The sequence below is a fragment of the Vipera ursinii genome, assembly GCF_947247035.1.
Source record: "Vipera ursinii genome assembly, chromosome: 1".
Taxonomy (NCBI): Eukaryota; Metazoa; Chordata; class Lepidosauria; order Squamata; family Viperidae; genus Vipera; species Vipera ursinii.
In genome coordinates, this window is record NC_139512.1 from 145656410 (window position 1) to 145676626 (window position 20217).

The window sequence follows — 20217 nt, forward strand, 5'->3', positions numbered from 1 at the left end:
GCTGCAAATGGGGCGGGGCTAGTGCCTGCGTGATACTCACTAGCCCTGCCCTGTTCTTGTGTGGTGCGGCGCCTTGTATCTGCACCCAGTGGTGTGGTGGCAGCCATTTTTGCGCCTTGCAGCACGGTGGCCCATTTTTGCGCCCCTGGTTTTTGCGTGCCAGAGGTGGCACTCAGAGATGCCTCCCTGCCCCCCCCCCCGATGGCACTACAATGCTGATGCGGCCCTGGCACTTTGCGATAAATGGGTTTGGGGTTGCGGTTTGGGCACTTGGTCTCTAAAAGGTTCGCCATCACTGTCCTAGACTCTCTCGTCTGTCACTTTTTCCTTGATGTATCCCAGCAGAGATGGTCCCAGGTTCTGCGCTAAGCTGCCCACTTTCCTCCTGTCAGTCATTCTAGATAGGCCAAATCAGGAAATGTCCTCTCCAAGAAATACTGGAACTTTATGAGGCCAATTCGGAAATAAACTTCCATTTGGTTATCAATGACAGACACTTGCAGATACAGAACTTTTATTATACACATTAGAAAACTACAACATTACACTACTTTTCGACATAATCGCCATTCAAACTGAGGCACTTGTCATAACGTCTTACACCTGGGAATGAAGCCACCCTTGTCAATTTCCTGCACGAGTTCATCGCTGTCTACAGATGGGCGGCCACTTCTTGCCTCGTCATGCACATCAGTTCGTCCATCTTTAAACATGTGACACCACTGACATACGACACCTTCACTCACTGTAAACATTATAGTTCACAATGAATCACAGCTGCCGAAAGTTTTTTCGCACACAGGAATTGTATTACTGCACGCACTTCACATTTTCTACAGCAGGGCTCATTTTCAACTGATCTAGTGGAGAGGTCCCCAACCTTTTGGGCACCAGGGACCAGTTCCGTAGAGAGATTTTTCCACAGACGGTGCGTTGTTTTGTGTGCTGCCTGCATCCCACGGATGGGGCTTTGCTTTTTTGTGCGGACCAGTTCCTGGCATGCCACAGCCCGTACTGGTCCACGGACCAGGGGTTGGGGACCCCTGATCTAGCAGATGAGTCAACTACAACACAACCTTTTCCTTCCACTCCTCACTGCCACAGAACTACTGTGCATGGTGCCACAGGACGGGTGTCGCTATCCCTGCCTATTTCTCGCATATGCTCAAACAGAGGTTTACTTCCAAATTGCGTCCTATTTAGGCTATGTAGTCTCCTCAACCAAAGAAGGTCAAGACAGGGCAACTTTCTCAAACTGTCTCTCCCCCCCCCTCCCAGGCAGAGCTCATGTTTTGCTAACGGTCTTCATATCCTTGCCAGGTTCATCTATGTGGTTCTGTATGTGCCTATCCATCAATGAGAAAGGTGAGATATTTTGTTTAAATCTTGACTCAAAACCCCATGCTTTCTCTTTAATTACAATTGGAAAATACCAAACGATAATTGCTTATTTTCACTGTGACAGAATGCATGCTTTAATTTCCTCTCCATAAAATTTTGAGTTACATTTTCAGGAACTGAACGCTCTTATGAGAAGGGGACACGTGCCAAGCTAAAGAGCAACACTGCTATACTTTTTAATTCCTTGTGAAATTTCAAGATGATTCAGCTCAATATTTTATGTTGTTATGCACAGGCATTCATAGTAAGTTTGTTTTGGTTAATGAAAACCAATTGGCTAGATAAGTGGCCAAAATGCTGAAAAAGTACTTTCATTTTGATATATAGTGCATTTATATGATGGCAAACCATGATACATTTTATTAATTTGTGAATCACTAGAGACTTTTATACCAGGCCCATGACACAATCCTTGGTTTCAGAGCTGAACTTACTAAGGAAGAATCTCTCTCACACCATTAAAACCCATTTTACAACCATGAGACAGATGCTAGAAAACCTTCAAGACCAGGATCAAGCAGCTATATGGCTGTTTGACTTGAAAAGGTGGGAGAAAGAGACCTGGATTCAAGTCTGGAGACTAACTAACCAGAGGGCAGGGTGCTATTAGCTTCTTCTTCAAGTATGGCTTCCTAATTTCTCTGGAATAAATTAATTTATCAAACGTTCTCAAGTCTGTTTAGGAATGCAAAGTGGGGGGGGGAGTTTAATCACCAGGACTGCTTCAAGAAATAAATCTACAATGCACCTCTTTTGTTATCATTATCATACCAAGCAAAGTTTTTTTTATTGGTCTTACTGCATTTTTAATGTTATAGTGCTTTTTTCCATTTCTGATATTCATCTGCTATTTTAGCTGATGCTGATTTAGCTATTCTTTTACTTGAATTGATTTTATTCTATCATGGAGTATCACTACTGAGTGCTGTTGTTGAGCAGCTCATACATTTTTGAAACAAATAAACCCCATTCACTGGGACTAATTCAGTTATTGTTGTTTTGTAGAGAAACAGGGAATCCCTAATTCAGTCTCTTCTACACTGATTGATTCTGGCTCTTTCAAGTTTCAAATTCTTGAGGATATAGCTATAGCTATTTCCCCACTCATAGTGGTATGTAAATAAATTACCATCACCAGCATTCTCTCCACTTCTCAATTATCTTTAAAATGGTGTTTAATTTACACTGCTGCAAAGTTTCATGGAAGAACTTTAAAAACAAAAGAGGGAGATTGGCCTAACCACCTTTCTCTTGCTGATTATCAACAATAGCACACAAAAGTGATGACACAAATATTGTCATGAGTAGAATCTTCCCCTATTTGCCATTCAGTTTGAACTTACAGTTCAGTCAGATTTTTCTAACTTTCCTCAGTAATTTAAGGGTTTATCGGATATATGTGGAACAAATGCCATTTTATACATACAATTATAATATTATCATCGTGTAACACAACAAGCATTATTGTTTATTACAGGTCATAATCTTAGCCAGCAAATGCTAAGCATGTGAAAGGGACATTTTACAACAAATAATATGAATATAACAACATACGTAGTACATAGAAGGAGCAGACTGATGTTGATTAAAATCTGAGTTACAGCTTATCAAACAGTTCATCTCTGTCTTCTATAGCTTGAATCTTGACTTATCATCTTACTAAAGATGTCTTAGTAATGTTAGAATAAGGTATCACTATGCATTACCAGAACAGTGCTTTGACATGGAGGTCATGTCTAACAGAACTCTCGAATTGAGAATTTGGCCCGAACTGGTTCCAAAGTTAGCAGCTGATTAATTTATGTCCTTAAAGCAGGGGTCTTCAAACAGGCCCACTGGCTGAGGAATTCTGGGAGTTGAAGTCCACAAGTCATAAAAGGGCCATGTTTGAAGACACCTGTCTTAAAGCATTTGGAAAAAGTAAAGGCCCATAAAAGTGCCAAGGACTATTCCAACTACTTTACCAACTACCTACTCTTACTAGCAGCCAAAAGAAAAATTACATCGTGAACATATTAAATAAAATGGCTTCATAAATACATATGATATATAGTAGGAGAGTGCTGGCTTGGTTCCTAGCTACTGCTGTGTACACAACAATGTATCAAGAACATATAGGGAGTTCCATAACTTCCAGATCATTACACCCCAACACATATACAGAGAGAGAGTTTGTCATTCTTAATGCAACAGATACAATAAAAGAAAGTTACAGAGCTGCAAGTCCAGTTATGGGTCAAATGAGATTGCCTGTGATTCAGCTTTTTGTCTGATAAAGAGCCCTCTATGAGACAACATAGTTTCATTCTGTGCTCTTATTTTCATAGCCAGCACAACACTACTAAAAGTATTTTTGCTTCTTTTAGGAATGATCAGGAGCTCCCTGTGTGGCTCCTATCAAGTCCAAGTATCTGAAGTTTTATTCTGATCAGGTTCTTTATGCAAGAAAAATGTAGGATGTCTTTAAAATTCTGCCTGAATTATTTCAACCCACTATCATCATCAGTGTTGTTTTATCAGTATTTTAATTTCATCAAGTGTGGAGTGTGAATGTTGGCAGCATCCTAAAGAGAGTATACAGAACACTACTAAATTGTCATTGATATAAATACACTAATCATTTTTTTAAAAAAAATCAATTAAAGACAACAAATTTATTTCTAACAGCAGGTCATTTGTAATTACAGGTAAGCCTCAATTAGTGTAGTTAGTGTATCCGATGAAATGGTTGCATTACTTGAATATGCCCTATTCTGAGAGATAGTTCTATGGAAAATGTGCTAATTGATACCAGCTTGACGGAAATAGGCAATGAAAAAGTGTAATCAAACATTTATTTATTTATTTATTTATTTATTTATTTATTTATTTTAATCCCATTTATATCCCGCCCTTCTCCGAAGACTCAGGGCGGCTTACAATTTAAGCACAAACCAATGTACTTATAAATAATTTAAATTTATGGTTAACTTAGTCACAGAGTAGCTATATAAAGCTTAATAAAAAGAAAATCTACTGCAGATTTTGACATTCCAACATCTTATCCTTTTTAACATTGCTATGACATGCATGTCATTCGGTTACATCAAGCGTTTGCTATAACGTAATGAGCCTTTTTTAAAATAAAACTTGCATTGTTTCCCTCTGACAAAATATTCTTTTTCTCCATTGTGAACCCATGAAGATTGGCAGCATATAAAATCCCAACTGCAACTAAACATGGGCTAGCCTCTCATTAATTGAATTTTGGATCACATTAAACATGAGCTGCTATCAATTTACAAATTGCACTAAATCAAACATCGTATTATGCAAACTTGCACAGATAGCAGCCTACCTGTACTCTCCCCTTAGGGTGTGTTCACTTAAAAATATCAAAATTATTTTCCTACACTACTACTGGATGTGCGCATATTTATATCTGATTTTTTTAAAAGAAAAGATAAAATAGATATTCTTCTCAAAATTGACATTTCTACCATATATTTTAAATTATTGCATTTGTCCAGCTCAGTGGCTTCAAAACATTCAGATGTGGCATCTGTCTTTCTCATTGAATTGCATAAGATTATATTTCATGTTGCTGTATGAAGATAAAAACTATCTAGCGGAATTCAAAGCATAAGACCAGACTTATCACCTATACTGCAGTTGAGTGAGTTGAGGTTTCTGGGTTACGTGCAGTCTTTAGCTGGGGGCGGGGGGAGCAACTATGGCCCCTTTACAACCTGTGAACCAACAACTCCATGCTAGCTCAGGAAACCTGGGAGTTGAAGCCCACAGGTTGCAAAGAGGCCATAGTTACCCATTTCAGCTTTAGCCCCTTTTCCGAATTCCCCATAAGGGTTCCCCAAAACATATCATCAAAACTTGGCTGAATCATACTGTGTGCCTGAAAAAATAATCAGAATTGAATTAAGTTAAACATCTGACAAACTGAATATACGTATTTAATTTTTGAAAATCCCACTTGTCTGGTTACATCATCCACACATGCAAAAAGATTGCCTTTCCCCAGATCTACACCCATGCAGAAAATCAGTATTATGACAACCTAGCCAAGTATCTCCTCTACTTAGGTTCTGCAACTATTCCCTTCCCTATCTGTCCTCAGGCACAAGTAGGAAAACATACAAGTTTCTCACCCCAAACAAGCCTTAGGCTGATAAATACTTCAAAGACAGGTCTCCTACTCTTCTAGAAGGTCAAGGATATTCAGCTGTGCTGAGATAAACTCAGAAGTGGTAACCATTTCTTGTCACTTCAGTGTTATCTGCCACTCTGGCAGTAAGTGCACTGCCACTCCTTCGAAAGGATTTAAAATTGGGGAAAAAATAACTCATCCTGATCCATCAGATCTGGAAATACGCAGGACCTGACTTCAGGATCTACGGCAATTACACCATTCAAGAAATCACTGCAAAACTCAAAGCAACGTATTCAGCATTGCTGTTTGATCCAGTTACAGTTTCTATCATCCTTTTATCTAAACCAGTCTTTCACTGGGCAGTCTAATTGGATTGCTGTTCTGTGCATATGTGTGCATGCGCACACGCCTACCCATTCTTTAATCTCTCAAAATTTTTATCCTCACATAGTTGAGATTATATAAACCCGTCTACAGCCATTTCCGATAAAGTTTCTCCCTTCTGGGCCAACACTACTTCAAAGTACTTATTCCTTCACCCTAGTTGTTTCAGTCATCTGAATTTTATCTCAACAAAGTACATAAACGAACTATAAAAATAGTAACTCTGATAAATCAACATATAAAACCTCATCATGCACATATAAAACCTCGTCATGCACCTCGTCATAACCCTAACCCTAATAATAATAAAGTTGCTCAGGGAGGAGAACCTATACCATTTCAGACAAATGGTTGTCCAGTCTCTTCTTAAAAAGTTCCAGTGTTGGAGGCAGGTTGTTCCACTGATTAACTGTTCGAACTGTCAGGAAACGTCTCCTTAGTTCTAGGTTGCTTCTCTCTTTGGTTAGTTTTCATCCATTGCTTCTTATCCTGCCTTCAGAGGCTTTGGAGAATAGCTTGACTCCCTCTTCTTTGTGGCAGCCCCTGAGGCTAACATAGTACAATCTGTTTCTAGCTTATTATGTTTTGCAAACCCAGTCTCAGAGTAAACCATGGTTTAGGGTTTTATGTAATATGTGTCTGTGTGTTTTTCATACTGCATACTATAAGCAGTAAGAAGTTCTAAAAGGTTTTGTTGGCAAGTCCCTTGATCTGTCCTACCACTCGCTCATTGATAGAAAGCTTTATATAGATCTAATTGCACTATAACATCAATGAATAATAAGAGACAATGATAACATTGCAACACACAATGCACACACAGCATACAAAGTATTATACTTATACAAAGTATTATAGAACAATTATGATCCAACAATTGATATTACTTATGGCTTGCAATTTATGAAACTGTCAACCAGCTCTAGTTCAGTCAAACACTCTTATTTTGTGTATTTAGGACATCCTACAAATAATGATCAAATTACTATTAGTGTCATAATTCACTATTTGGAAATGATTTGGAGCTATTTCAGAAAAAAATACTCTATGCTGCTTAATAATTCCATTTCAGGTCTATCAAGGAGTAAACTCCATTTCCTCTTCTTTATCTTCTTCACACCATCTCTTAATGACCGATGCATTTTTTCCAGGTTTACTTCACATTTCAATTTGCATAAGCCTAAATGTGTAAAGTGCATAACAAAACTGACTTATGCCATTTATATATTACAAGTATGCCAAGCTGGGAATTAAAAATTACTTTTGGGTAACCTTACGCACAGAATAATCTCTCCTTAGAAGTCAAATCCTGAAATTTACTAATCCTTTCTCAAAGTAAAAAATATGGCTGCATTAACAGGCAATGATGATGCAACAAATTAAATTCATGACAAAACACATATCCACCAAGCAGCATCAAATCTTTTTTTGCCCATATTACTTACTAAACATTCTGAAATTTACATTCGTAGCTCACAGAAAACTAATTTCATAGAAATATGGCAATGGACTGTGAATACCAACGTTTTATAAATTAATTATCTGGTTTCCCAGAAGAAATCTGCCATTTAGAAACAAGAAGCAAAGGAAAAACAAACTTTTGTTTTGATAGAACAGTAAGAAATCCTCAAATGCCCTTTACAATTTTTGTTTCCTGTACTTCTATGACGAACTAGGGATCTACAAAAAAGCTGCACATAGCTAGCAAAGCAGAATAAGAAAAGGGGGGGGGGGAGAACTGCTTTCTGCAAGGAGAAAACGAACAACCACTGAGAGAATAACATACATTTTAACTCATCATTCCAACAAAATGTATTGTTATTGAACAATGGAAAAGATTGGGGGGGGGGACCTCAAAATTTGAGAGCATGGCAAGAATTTTTAACTGGGTTTTTTTAATTTTAGGGATAATTTAATCTTTTTTTAATTTGTTTTTAACTTTTGTACTGGTTGTTTTAAATACCCTGTAAACCACCCTGAGTCCTTCGGGAAAGGGCGGTATATAAATCTAATAAAATAAATAAATAAATAAATAAGAAGAAACTGGGAACTTAAAAAAAAAGATGTAATGGATTTCAGATTAGGAACCTCCAAAAGAAAATAACTGATGTGATTTTCTAATCATTTGAAAGCCAGGCAACTTAATTATGTAGACATCCTTAAAGTATATCCCAGACTGTTCCTTCTCCCAGTTTTGGTGAGTCCTCCAGATGTTAGAACTAAAATTCTCAACTAACTTAAACACTTTTAAATTAAAACCAGGCTAACTTCCCTATTCACATATAAAGAGAGGTCCTAAAAATCTTCAGTGTCTGTTTTTAGATTACATTCTTCACTTTTTTGCTGAAAGTGGGGTGCATCTTCCAATAACTGTTTGGCTCTATCCAGCAAAAAAGTAAAGAAACACTCAGGACCACCAACTGGCTAACCTACTAAAATAAGTCGGGCAGAAATAAACCAAATCTGCAGCTAGAGAAATTAGTTCAATGATTTTTCTGAATTTCTCCAGGAGGTACCGTATTTTCCGGCGTATAAGACGACTGGGCGTATAAGACGACCCCCCCAGCTTTTGAGATGATTTTCAGTCTTATAAGCCGGAAAATCGCAGGGCAGGCTGGCGGGAGCCGGCAGGGCAGTCCTGCGCACGTGCGCACTCCCCGGCTGCTCCGACGCTCTTCCCTCTTGAGGCAGCATCGCTCCCTGGCTCCTAAGGAGTCCTCGGGGATGCTGCCTCAAGAGGGAAGGCGGCAGACGGGAGGCGGCAGGGAAGTCCTGCGAGGGTTTGCGAGACAACCAGCAGCTGCCGACCCAAATTATTTCCTGATGAAGACAGAACAAACCCCCGAAGCGGCAACAATGGGCGCTTCTCTTGAAACGACCATAATACAACGGCCAATACCAAGTATGCGCGGGGGGAGGAGAGGAGAGGAGAGATAAAGAATGGAAACCGAGCATTTGTCTAGAGCTTAAAGCTTCTTAAGAAAAGAGGGGAGAGCCTCTCACCGAGGACACGACGGCAGCGCCCTCTCACCTTCCAGCGTACAGGCATGACTCTTCGCCTGCCTGGAACTAGACGTGGACAGCAAAAACGTGCAAGTCTTCTAAGGGGAGAGAAAAGGTGGTGGTTGCGGTGGAAGCAGAGAAGGACGCAACAACTGTAAACAGGTGTTTCCTTGACAAAAAGCCCCGCGGCCTACTTGGCTCCTGCGCGAGAAGTCACCAATCAGAGCCTGCACGCGTGTTTGCCTTCGACGCCCCTCTGACTCTTCCCTTTCCAACTGCCGGCGGGCTTACTTGAGCAGGAGCGCTTTCTTTGCTAGCGGGGGAAGAGTAGTCGCGCGTCCGAAAGGAGAGGGAGGGAGGGGTTAATGTTGCTCTCTTCCCTCTTGGAGAGATCTCTATAATCGTTGTTGAATTCCTCCTTTGGGTGCTTGTAACTGCTGTAGGATAAGGTGGGTTTATGTTTATACGCAGATTCGTGTCCAAATAAACCATTGGTGAATGGGATGACCTTTCGATACTTACCCCTCCCCCCAAAACAGATTGTTGAAATAAAATGAGGCAGAGACGAGCATCACTCCGGGTGCCTTAATGTGTAATTAATACCGCTTCCCTTCCAGGTTGCTTAGCCTTAATTCATGAAGCAAAGGAGGATTTGGAGAATTGGAAAGGAGGACGAATGGGGGCAATGCAGGACAGTTGAGGCAGCATCCCCAAGGACTCCTTAGGAGCCAGGGAGCGATGCTGCCTCAAGAGGGAAAAGCCTCGGGCGGGAGCCGACAGGACAGTCCTGCACACGCGCGCACTCCCCAGCTGCTAAGGAGCAACCGGGGAGTGCGCGCGTGCGCAGGACTGCCCTGCCGGCTCCAGCCAGACGCCAGACGCTGATTTTCCGGTGTATAAGGCGACTGGGCGTATAAGACGACCCCCCAACTTTTGAGGTGATTTTCATGGGTTAAAAAGTCGTCTTATACGCCGGAAAATACGGTAAGATTCTTCCTTAGCTGTTTCAGTAGGGATCGCTCCTGAAAAAGCTACAAGGGAGAAGCTGCCTCGTGATACTTTTTCTATGGATTGACTTGAAGTATGGAAAACCAATGAAGACAGAACATTCTAACACAATTCAACTCTTTGAGCCTTAGCAAAATCACATATTCTTCCACGAGAATTTCACTGAATTCCTTTTCTCTTTTGAAATGATTTCTAAATTCCTTTTCAACGAATAGAACTCTTCACAATTCTTTCTGACAGGAGAAAAAAAAATTGCAGAAATTCTCTGCCTAGCACTAGGGATTCGCCATTTTTGCCACACCAAACCAAGCTCCTATGTTTCTCATTCCAGTCAGTAATATGCTTGCTCCGAAATCTGCTGTCTTTATTATGTGCACTTAGAAGCAGTTATGTCACTCCTGATCAGTAATCTGGAGGTGCAAGGAGATAACATGCCAAAAAATGTTTGTTGTGTAGAGCACAAGCAAACAAGGTTTTCAAGCATTTTGGCTTAGCCTGGGATTCAGGGTGCAATTTTCCTAATTTCAGTGACAATATCAGCAGGCAAGCCTCCTGTGACCCCTCTGGAAAGTTAAAAGCATAATGGTGGGCCCCTGGCTTTTCAAATATATACATTCTCTGTGTATAAAATTCCCATTTTATTTGCACATGGATATAGCCGCTATTAAATGCTACAGACGTGACTATAGCTAGCTTCATATACATCAAAGGTGGAATTGTATAACACTGGGAAAAGGGAACATATTTGAAAAGGAAAGGGTAACGTTGCAAAGTTTCAATAACTCAGCATTTTCACCTACAGTCATGATTCCTGTGAGTCTTTTTTTTCCTTCAAATACTTTTATTACAGCTAGCATTCCCTTTGGCTGTTCAAATCCATAGTTAAAGGAGTTTCATGGAAGCAAAGACAGATTGAAGCTGGCTCTGCTGACAACAGAGTCGATGACCATGGCAGAACAAGGAGCCAGCAAAGAGATCAGCTCCTCAGAATTCTTCTCTGGAGCAAGGAGAGAACCTATGATTGCCCACAAGCTCTCCATACATGGCTCCTTATAAGGAAACTGTCAGACAGTGAGTGCCACTCTCCATTTGGAGAGGTGCGCGCGCACCACTGCCCATTCGAAGAGGTGTGCGCGCACCGGGCGGCTGGGAGCCGCAGGAGACGGCTCAAAGAGCTGCATGCGGCTCCGGAGCCGCGGGTTGCCGACCCATGGACTATGCTAAAGCCTTTGATTGTGTGGATCATAACAAACTCTGGCAAGTCCTTAAAGAGATGGGCATACCAGACCATCTTATTTGTCTCTTGAGAAATCTATATGCGGGCCAAGAAGCAACAGTGAGAACTGGACACAGAACCACTGATTGGTTCAAAATTGGGAAAGGAGTCCGGCAAGGCTGTATACTGTTGCCTTGCCTATTTAACTTATATGCAGAGCACATCATGAGAAAGGCAGGGCTAGATGAATCAACAGTTGGAATTAAGATTGCCGGAAGAAACATCAACAACCTAAGATATGCAGATGATACCACTCTAATGGCAGAAAGTGAAGAAGAACTAAAGAGCCTCTTGTTGCGGGTAAAGAAGGAGAGTGCAAAACTTGGGTTGAAACTAAACATTAAGAAAACCAAGATCATGGCATCTGGCCCTCTCAATTCCTGGCAAATAGATGGGGAAGAAATGGAGGTAGTGACAGATTTTATTTTCCTGGGCTCCAAGATCACTGCAGATGGGGACTGTAGCCAAGAAATTAAAGGACGCTTGCTTCTTGGGAGGAAAGCCCTGGCAAATCTAGACAGCACACTAAAAAGCAGAGACGTCACCCTGTCAACAAAAGTGCGTATAGTCAAGACTATGGTCTTCCCAGTTGCAATGTATGGCAGTGAAAGCTGGACCATAAGAAAGGCTGAGCGCCAAAGAATTGAAGCCTTTGAACTATGGTGCTGGAGAAGACTCCTGCGAATTCCTTAGACTGCAAGGCGATCAAACCGGTCAGTCCTAGAGGAGATCAACCCTGACTGCTCTTTAGAAGGCCAGATCCTGAAGCTAAAACTCAAATACTTTGGCCACCTAATGAGAAGGAAGGACTCACTGGAGAAGAGCCTAATGCTGGGAAAGATTGAGGGCAATAGAAGAAGGGGACAACAGAGAATGAGGTGGCTGAATGGAGTCACTGAAGCAGTAGGCGTGAGCCTAGATGGACTCCAGAAGATGGTAGAGGACAGGAAGGCCTGGAGGAATGTTGTCCATGGGGTTGTGATGGGTCAGACACGACTTCGCAACTAACAACAACAAAGAGGTCTGGGAGCTAAAGGAAAGCTTTCTTTGCCCAAGTCATGGTTCAGAGTCTTCAAAAAGACACTGGGTTTTGGCGATACTTTTTTCCTTAATCATTTATGAAAGTTTCTTGTTAATGCATTTTTGGATATTAAGAATCTTCAAACTGACAAGTGGCATTACACCAGATGAGTTACCTTCCATCCCTGGCAAAATAAGATTTATACAAGTTTAAGAACTTTTAAAAAAATTCTTAACTTGGAATAAATAGCAAAAGTGTGATTGAGACTGTTGATTTTGGAAAGTTAAAAATGGACTTTTTTAAGGGCCGGATGGATTTGAAATAAGATTTTGAAATGAATTACAAGTCCCTTTCCTGTGGTTTGTTTAAATTCTATAAGATTTTGAAACTAAATGTAAAACACCTTCCTATGTGAAAATGTTGATTAGAGTAGTTATATGCACAATGAAACTAATTAATCAAACTCAATTAAAGACCTATTCTAATTAAACAAGAAGTGAGTCTACAAAGAATGCCAGCCAGTTAGTTCCTTTTTAATTCCTGGCAGAATACACTATAATATTATCCTGTATTACTGCTTTTCCCTCAGTGAGTTCATAACAACATACATGTTTCCAAGAAGTGTTCAGAGCTGAGATGGAATCCAATGTCTATCTCCCATGTTGGGTTACACTAGTTCTCCTCAAATATTTAGGATTGTTGTATGTTGTATAATAAACAAAGAAGTCGTGAAATTATGTGCTGAATGTATATTAATTATCATTTATTCCTCCATCATCAATGGATTTCTCCTATTAAATTACCTGCATTTATCCACACAGATGAAGTTACAACAATCTGATATTTATGAAAACTGTTGTTATAAGCCACCCAGAGTTGCTTAACTCTTTTAATATTTAATAAATATTAAATATTTTTATTTAATAAATAAAAGGTCATTCCCTAAAAGTATTCAGTGTTGCACAGTTTTCCTCAACTGGCTGCTCTCCAAAGGTGTTGGGTGTTTCTACAACTTTTGTGTGTAAAAATAACATCGACTTTTAGAAAGGCAGACAATTGGTTTAGGCACGCAGTGGAACATTTTTGAATCCAATATCACATTCTGAAGGGCCGTCCTATCATGAAAGTGTAAACTATAGTTTCTATTAACTAATGAACAATCTTTTGATACCCAGGAATTGTACTTAAAAGTTGGGGGAAGGGGAAGGGGAAGTACCCTGTGGGGCAGGTCAATGAAATAAAATTGACAAGGGCATATTGCACATGGGGATGGAGTTGACATTTTGTATCATTTTCTGAGTTACACAGAGGTAAAGTTATTTATTTCTTTGAGAGGCACTAGCATTTTGATGATCTTATCTGTCTTGGATGCTAAGCAGTTATCAGACCCTGTTAGAATTTGGATAGGAAACTACAGAGACATCTCAGGGCTGTGACATGGACTAGGAAGTTAAAATACATCTTGAAGATTATGACAGTCAACTGTAGAGTTTTATACATCTTTGTATGTCCTACCTCAAAACAACTGAAACTATATTACTGGTTTTCATCACTTGCGGTAACAACATTCAAAGATTTTGAAGGGTTCAAAGGAAGGATTCCAAGTTCAGGAAAAAGAAGGTAACGACATGAAACTAAAAGCAGCAAATACCTCCAGTTTGGCGGGATGCCTTGCATTGATAAAACAGCGATTTCTCCAGTATCAGAGGAAACTGTTCCAAAAAGACAAATAGATCCTTAAAAGCCTTCAAAAAAAATGAAAAATGAGATGGCAGGAAAAAACCCCAGCGAACAAGCAACGTTAACCCATAGTGTTACTAAAATTATAATTTTGGTTCTGAACTATCTCGAAGTCTACCTTACCGTTATTCTGAACTGCTCTACCAGGTTTTAAGAAATGTATTTTCCTTTGACAAATTTTTAAGATGAAACACCAACGCTTGGCTGCTTCTTTATTAAAAAGAGAAATATATAAAACGAGGCCAGAACATGAAAAGAGCTTTTTTTACAGCTTGGCATGAAACTAATTGAACAGCAGTGACTGAATGTATTCAAATAAACTGAGTGGTTCGAAAAACTATCCAATTAACAAAATATTACCCTACTCTTCTTTGTGCTATTCTGAAGCAAAAAGACAAGTCTCTAGAATCCTGGATTCTCTTAAGGAACCCACCCCCGGTGCTGAATGAGACCATCTACTTACATAGCAGGAATGGTTTGGATAGGACACACTTTGTAACCCTGGTAGGCAGCCCAGTTCTGTTTGTTACTGAGAGGGCTACGGCTTTCAGTAGTGTGGAATTATATTTAGGCAGGAAAAAAAATTCAAGGTTGGTGTTTGTTTGTTTTTTGTCTGCTTTGTCACTGCCTGTCTATTAACGCCTGCTGCAGACTCCATCAAATGCTGGGGCCAAAGATCACTCGGGTTATGCATTCTTAAGAATAATAGGAAGCTTCTTTTAAAAAACAGGTCTACATTAGAGTTGATGGTGACTTTCCATGACTGGGTACATACAAGGCTCTAAGCCACAGTTACTACTAATAATAAAACATAGTAGGCAGAGTTCACCAATTGCATGAAATTAAACCATATTTTAGCTTAGAAGGTTTACTAATCGCAATGGTTGGCTTCATGTAACACACTAAGAGTAAAAAATGTACAAATAAGTAGACTAAATCAAGACAGATGTCTTAATGACCCACACACCTTCTAATCTATAATTGGTTTTGGCTATGTGTAAATCACTGCTATGTTCTCCATCATCATGCTGAGAAAAGGCGTTCAGGTAAGACAACACCCCTTTTAAGTGATTTGTAAATGTATAAAAGGTAAAGGTAAGGGTTCCCCCGCACATGCGTGCTAGTCGTTTCCAACTCTAGGGGCCGGTGCTCATCTCCGTTTCAAAGCCGAAGAGCCAGCGCTTGTCCGAGGACGTCTCCGTGGTCACGTGACCGGCATGACTAGACGCCAAAGGCGCATGGAATGCTGTTACCTTCCCACCATAGTGGTCCGTATTTTTCTACTTGCATTTTTACGTGCTTTCGGACTGCTAGGTTGGCAGAAGCTGGGACGAGTAACAGGCGCTCACTCTGCTACGCGGCACTCGGGATTCGACCCGCCAAACTGCCGACCTTCTGATCAACAAGCTCAGCGTCCTAACCCACTGAGCCACCCTACATCTTAAATTGCGGAAGTCCATAAATACTGACTTGCCTGTCTACTTTCCCTATCTCCCCAATTCAAGTTATATTGACATTTGTTGGAGGACAAACCTTGCCAAGTAAGCTCATTCAGGAATTCTTGAATCACCTTGCTGACAATGTTCTCCTTTATAAAGTGCAGGGAAGTACGGTGGTCATGTATCCTTGATGTAATCCTACCCAACATGGGAGCCTTTGTGGAGAAAGTGAAGTAACAGAAGGTTGGCAGAAAAGTGACCGTGTTAGGCTGCAGCTCATGGTATTAAGAAAAACTAAACATGAGTGAAGCCACAAGCATATCTTGGAGTTCAACGGAGAGATAAATTTGGATACACTCTTAGTTTCTACAAATGTTACTCATTTATTCATTATTCTATATTTTTTCCAGTTTTTATTAACACTGTTATATTTTTGGTTGTGCTTCATCAGACCTTCTGATGTTATACTTACCAATAGGATGGATGGATGGATGGATGGATGGATGGATGGATAAATAGAAGGAAGGAAGGAAGGAAGGAAGGAAGGAAGGAAGGAAGGAAGGAAGGAAGGAAGGAAGGAAGGAAGGAAGGAAGGAAGGAAGGGAGAGAACAACAATTGAGAGGAATAGAGACAACAGAAATCAAATAACCTGTCAGGGCAGTCCTCCAGCATCAGATTTAAGGCTAGGGAAAAGCTGAAGTATTCAGCTGTATTATTTATTTATTAATCTAATTTATATAGCTGCTCATCTTAGCAAAGGGCAGCGCACAACAATAGCATTAGTTCAGAGCTGTGTAGCAGCGAAGAGACCTCAGAGTTTCTAACCTATTTCTAGTGCCAGATAATCTAAGTTTTAATTCCTTTAACAGAATTTATTGTCTAATAAGTCAGAACTGAATTGCCATGCAACCCACACCCTTCATTATAAGCAGTAGGCATGGGACTCCAATAAATAGCTTTAGATCCTTCCTTTTTTATTATAATCTAGCATGAAGTACTCTCCTGAATAGCTGAAAGTGTGGCTTACTAGATTTCTGCTTATTTTTAGTAAGTGCTGTATTCCTTTTCTCCTTTTAAACAAAATTTAATGAGCCAATGCACATGCATTCTTTATGTGAAGGGCACTGAAACATTCCATAAACCTTGAAATGAAATTCTGATTACCCTCAGCTACAACCATGTATTAAAAAGACTAACTTGCAAGAAAATAGATGCAAAGTACATCAAGGAGAGGAAAACATTGCAAAAAAAGGCAGCAATTGGGGTGAGAATAAAAGAAAAAATCAAGATGCAAGTCCTGCTTATTTGTATGCGCATGTATTGGAATCCAAACATACCTTTTAATTCTGTTCCAAGTAGCTTTCCCATCCTCTTTGATTACAACAAAACCCTTCATTAATCTATCTCCTAACTGTTTTATATAGGTCTCTTCTTCCTATAGCCAATGTACTTCAACTATGTTTTTCCCAAGAAAGTTGAATTACCAACAACTGATCTCTCCACCTTCAGCACCTCATCACCTTTGTGTCTTTCATTAATTCTCAAGCATTTATCATAATCAAACCAATTAATTAAGTATTAATTCCTTCCCATGTGTACATATAAATTCCCCTATGCTTGTACCACTGAGCATACAGTATATTCAGTGATTATCCTTATTTATTTTGGGGTCTCCAAATGAATAACCTTTTCTATATTCTTCCATCCTGTTCTTATCTAGCCATTCATGTCACCTAAGAAAACATTTTTCCCTCAAGATCGCTTTAATTCAGAACATTGCACATTTTTTTCCAGAACTCATCTCTATAACAATATTGCTCTGAAGCAATAACCTACAATTATCGCCATCCCATGGATTCCTGTTTTTATACACATTCAGGAGAACCTATATGACACCAATTCATATGGTACTTTCTCACATATATTTTAACCCTTCCATTCATAATTAAATCAAATCAACCCCTTCACACACACACACACACACACACACACACACACACACACACACACACACATATATATATATATATATATATATATATATATATATATATATATATATATATATATATATATATATATATCCATTCCATACATATAATGATCATCTGTTATAATCTTGGTCAATTTAAGCTTTCATATAACACTTTTATTAAACAGACAGGTGTAGACTGTCTCTGTCGTGAATATTATCCTTGCAACTGCAGCAGTCTCTACTAACAGTTAAGAAAGTATTGATAAGTTTTGGCACGTTTGGGCCATTATGCCACAAGTACAATCAAACAAGCACAGCAGATGAAGTAGACTCCAATTTATGTAATTAAAAAAACTCACTGAAGTATATCAAAACAATTGCAGCTTTTAATCTATATACAACACTCTTGTGCCAATTCCTTAAATGATCTTGTACTCTTATTTATTGTCGAGAGGCTGTAAAGGATCATAGAAACAAAGCTTCTATGGCTGTTTGAACTATAGACCCAAGAAAACTAACTTCCATTTTCCATACTAAAAATGTAATGAGAATCATAGCAAGATGCTAAATGAAGAGAAAATCTTAAGGAGTACATTGTTTATATATACTTTTTGGAAGTCTAAACACAGAAAAGAAAATTATGTATAATTCATACCATTTACAATTCTTTGCTAGCTTTGAATCATTCTACAACCTCTACCAAATTCATTTTCTTGTTCATTTGCAGAACAGTTTATGTTATAAAAGCTGGAACATATTGAGTGATGAAAATGATCTAATATATCCTGGGGGCAATGACCCACAACAGGTAAAGGGTTTCATAGAAATATTTTTAGACCTTTTAAACAAAATTATAATCAAGGGAGGCTTAGTTTTTATTTTTAAAAAAACATACTGGTACCCAAGCCTATAGCAAATGACATGGCAAAAAGCTCTTCCTTAATCCAAAGTTTGTAAACACAATCTCAAATTGTTCAAAAGTCTCTCTATATATACTGAGGCACACATTTAGCATAAAGAAGAGGCAGTGATACAAAAGGAGCATAAATAAAGAGAAAGCAAAGGGTATACTATAAGACCAACATTAAGAGAATACTGTACTTTTCTAATTTGTACTTTCTCTCTCTTTCAGAATTTACATATATACACATACATATACAAATATACATACAGTACACATATAGTAGTCCTTGGGTTATAAGCATTCATTCAGCAAGTGTGAAGGGGACTTAACTTATGACTAGTACGCAAAGTTGCGGCTGTCGCAGCATCCTCACAATCATGTGATGATGATTCGGTTGCCTGCCAACGGTCTTGATGGTTGCACCATCCTATGCTCACATCATTGCCATTTGCAACTTTCTCTGCTTCGCAAATCAATGTAGGGAGTTGATCCCATGGCTATGCTCTTTAGCAATTGCCTAGGGGTAGGCAACCTCGGCTCTTTTATGACTCGTGGACTTCAACTCCCAGAATTCCTAAGCCAGCATAGCTGGGAGTTGAAGTCCACGAGTCATAAAAGAGCCGAGGTTGCCTACCCCTGCCCTGGCCTATGGCACCCAACCACCTACACACCTGTCTGCAACTCCTGCGCACGTGACCATGTACCGCAGTACATGAACGCAGTACCCAAACACCCATTGCTCTTACCTACAGCTTCTACTTACTAATCTGGTTGCCTGGGACTCCTGCCTCTTCCCACGTCAATGGCACACAAGATCTTACTTAATGATAGATGTGATCCTTGGTTTACAACAGCAACTTGAACTGTTGGGATTCCCATCCCTAAGCAGTGTTGTCATATGACATCATGCTTTAAAGCCACCATCACTTAGCGACAAAAATTCCAGTCCCAATTGCCGTGGTAACCTGAGGGTTTCCTGTATATACGCATACTGCATTTAAACTTTGCTAGAAATTTGGTGTCAACTATTTTGTTGTTGTTATTATTGTTGTTGCTATTAACTGGATTGCTTCTGGACATTACTGAAACAATAGGGACTTACTTCAGAATGGCCAAGGAGGGAAAATGAAGTCTCCATCTAATAAGACTCAATTAACAGGACTGCAATCAAATGCCCAAGTTTCATGACAAGGGTAGTGATAATTACAATTACTTTATTACTAAATGGTAACAGATAAATTGCTAGTCTAGAGATGTTAATGCAAAACAATTATCTTTTGCAAAAAAATAGGGTGATTCCTGCTATTTTAACCAAAACTAAAAGCAAAGAGAGCCAGGCAAGTTTTATAACAAAGAATTCATGAAAAGACCTGAAATAAAATTACAAGTGTTGAAAACCAGAGCTTGAATGCAATCGGTGTTTACGCAAAGTGGCAGGAACATTTCTAATTCAAAAAAGAGCATTGTAACAAGTACATATTACAAATTGTAGCCATAACTGGTGGTTTGCACGCACAAACTTCTTGATCAAACAACTTGTTCAGAGATTTACTCTGAAAGAACACCTACTTCATTGAGATTTACTGTCAAGGGAATTCTGATATGCAAAACCCTCCTACTCTGAAATACCTCACATGTGAAGTTCAGTTTAAGGTAATATTTTTCAAATAAACCTTCTGGCCTTGCAGGGTTTTTTTTAACTTGTCATTAATTCACCAATCCACTTCACTGGGTTAAGCGTAATATGGTTTGTTAGTTTGTTTTTAGTTTAATGTAAGGCGTGAACCAGATATAAATTACCACTTAAAAATACCACATAGCATTATGGGTAAAGAACTGAAAATATGAAAAACATACTGCAAAGCAGGCAAAAACAGATACAGTGGAGATTTTAAGGGACATTAAGTTTGCAAACTTC

At 39.3% G+C, this 20217-nt stretch overlaps 1 protein-coding gene across 4 annotated transcripts in view; it reads right to left on the reverse strand.

Annotated features, from left to right (window-relative positions):
- Positions 1-20217, reverse strand: part of CACNB4 (calcium voltage-gated channel auxiliary subunit beta 4) — a 78420-nt gene that overhangs the window by 39825 nt on the left and 18378 nt on the right. The window contains exon 2 of one of the 4 annotated variants that reach the window (XR_014490958.1): positions 15514-15634. The exons of the other annotated variants lie outside the window; for them this stretch is intronic. The gene's annotated coding sequence lies outside the window, so the exon portion shown is untranslated. The remainder of the gene's footprint in view (positions 1-15513; positions 15635-20217) is intronic. 4 annotated transcript variants of the gene reach the window in all.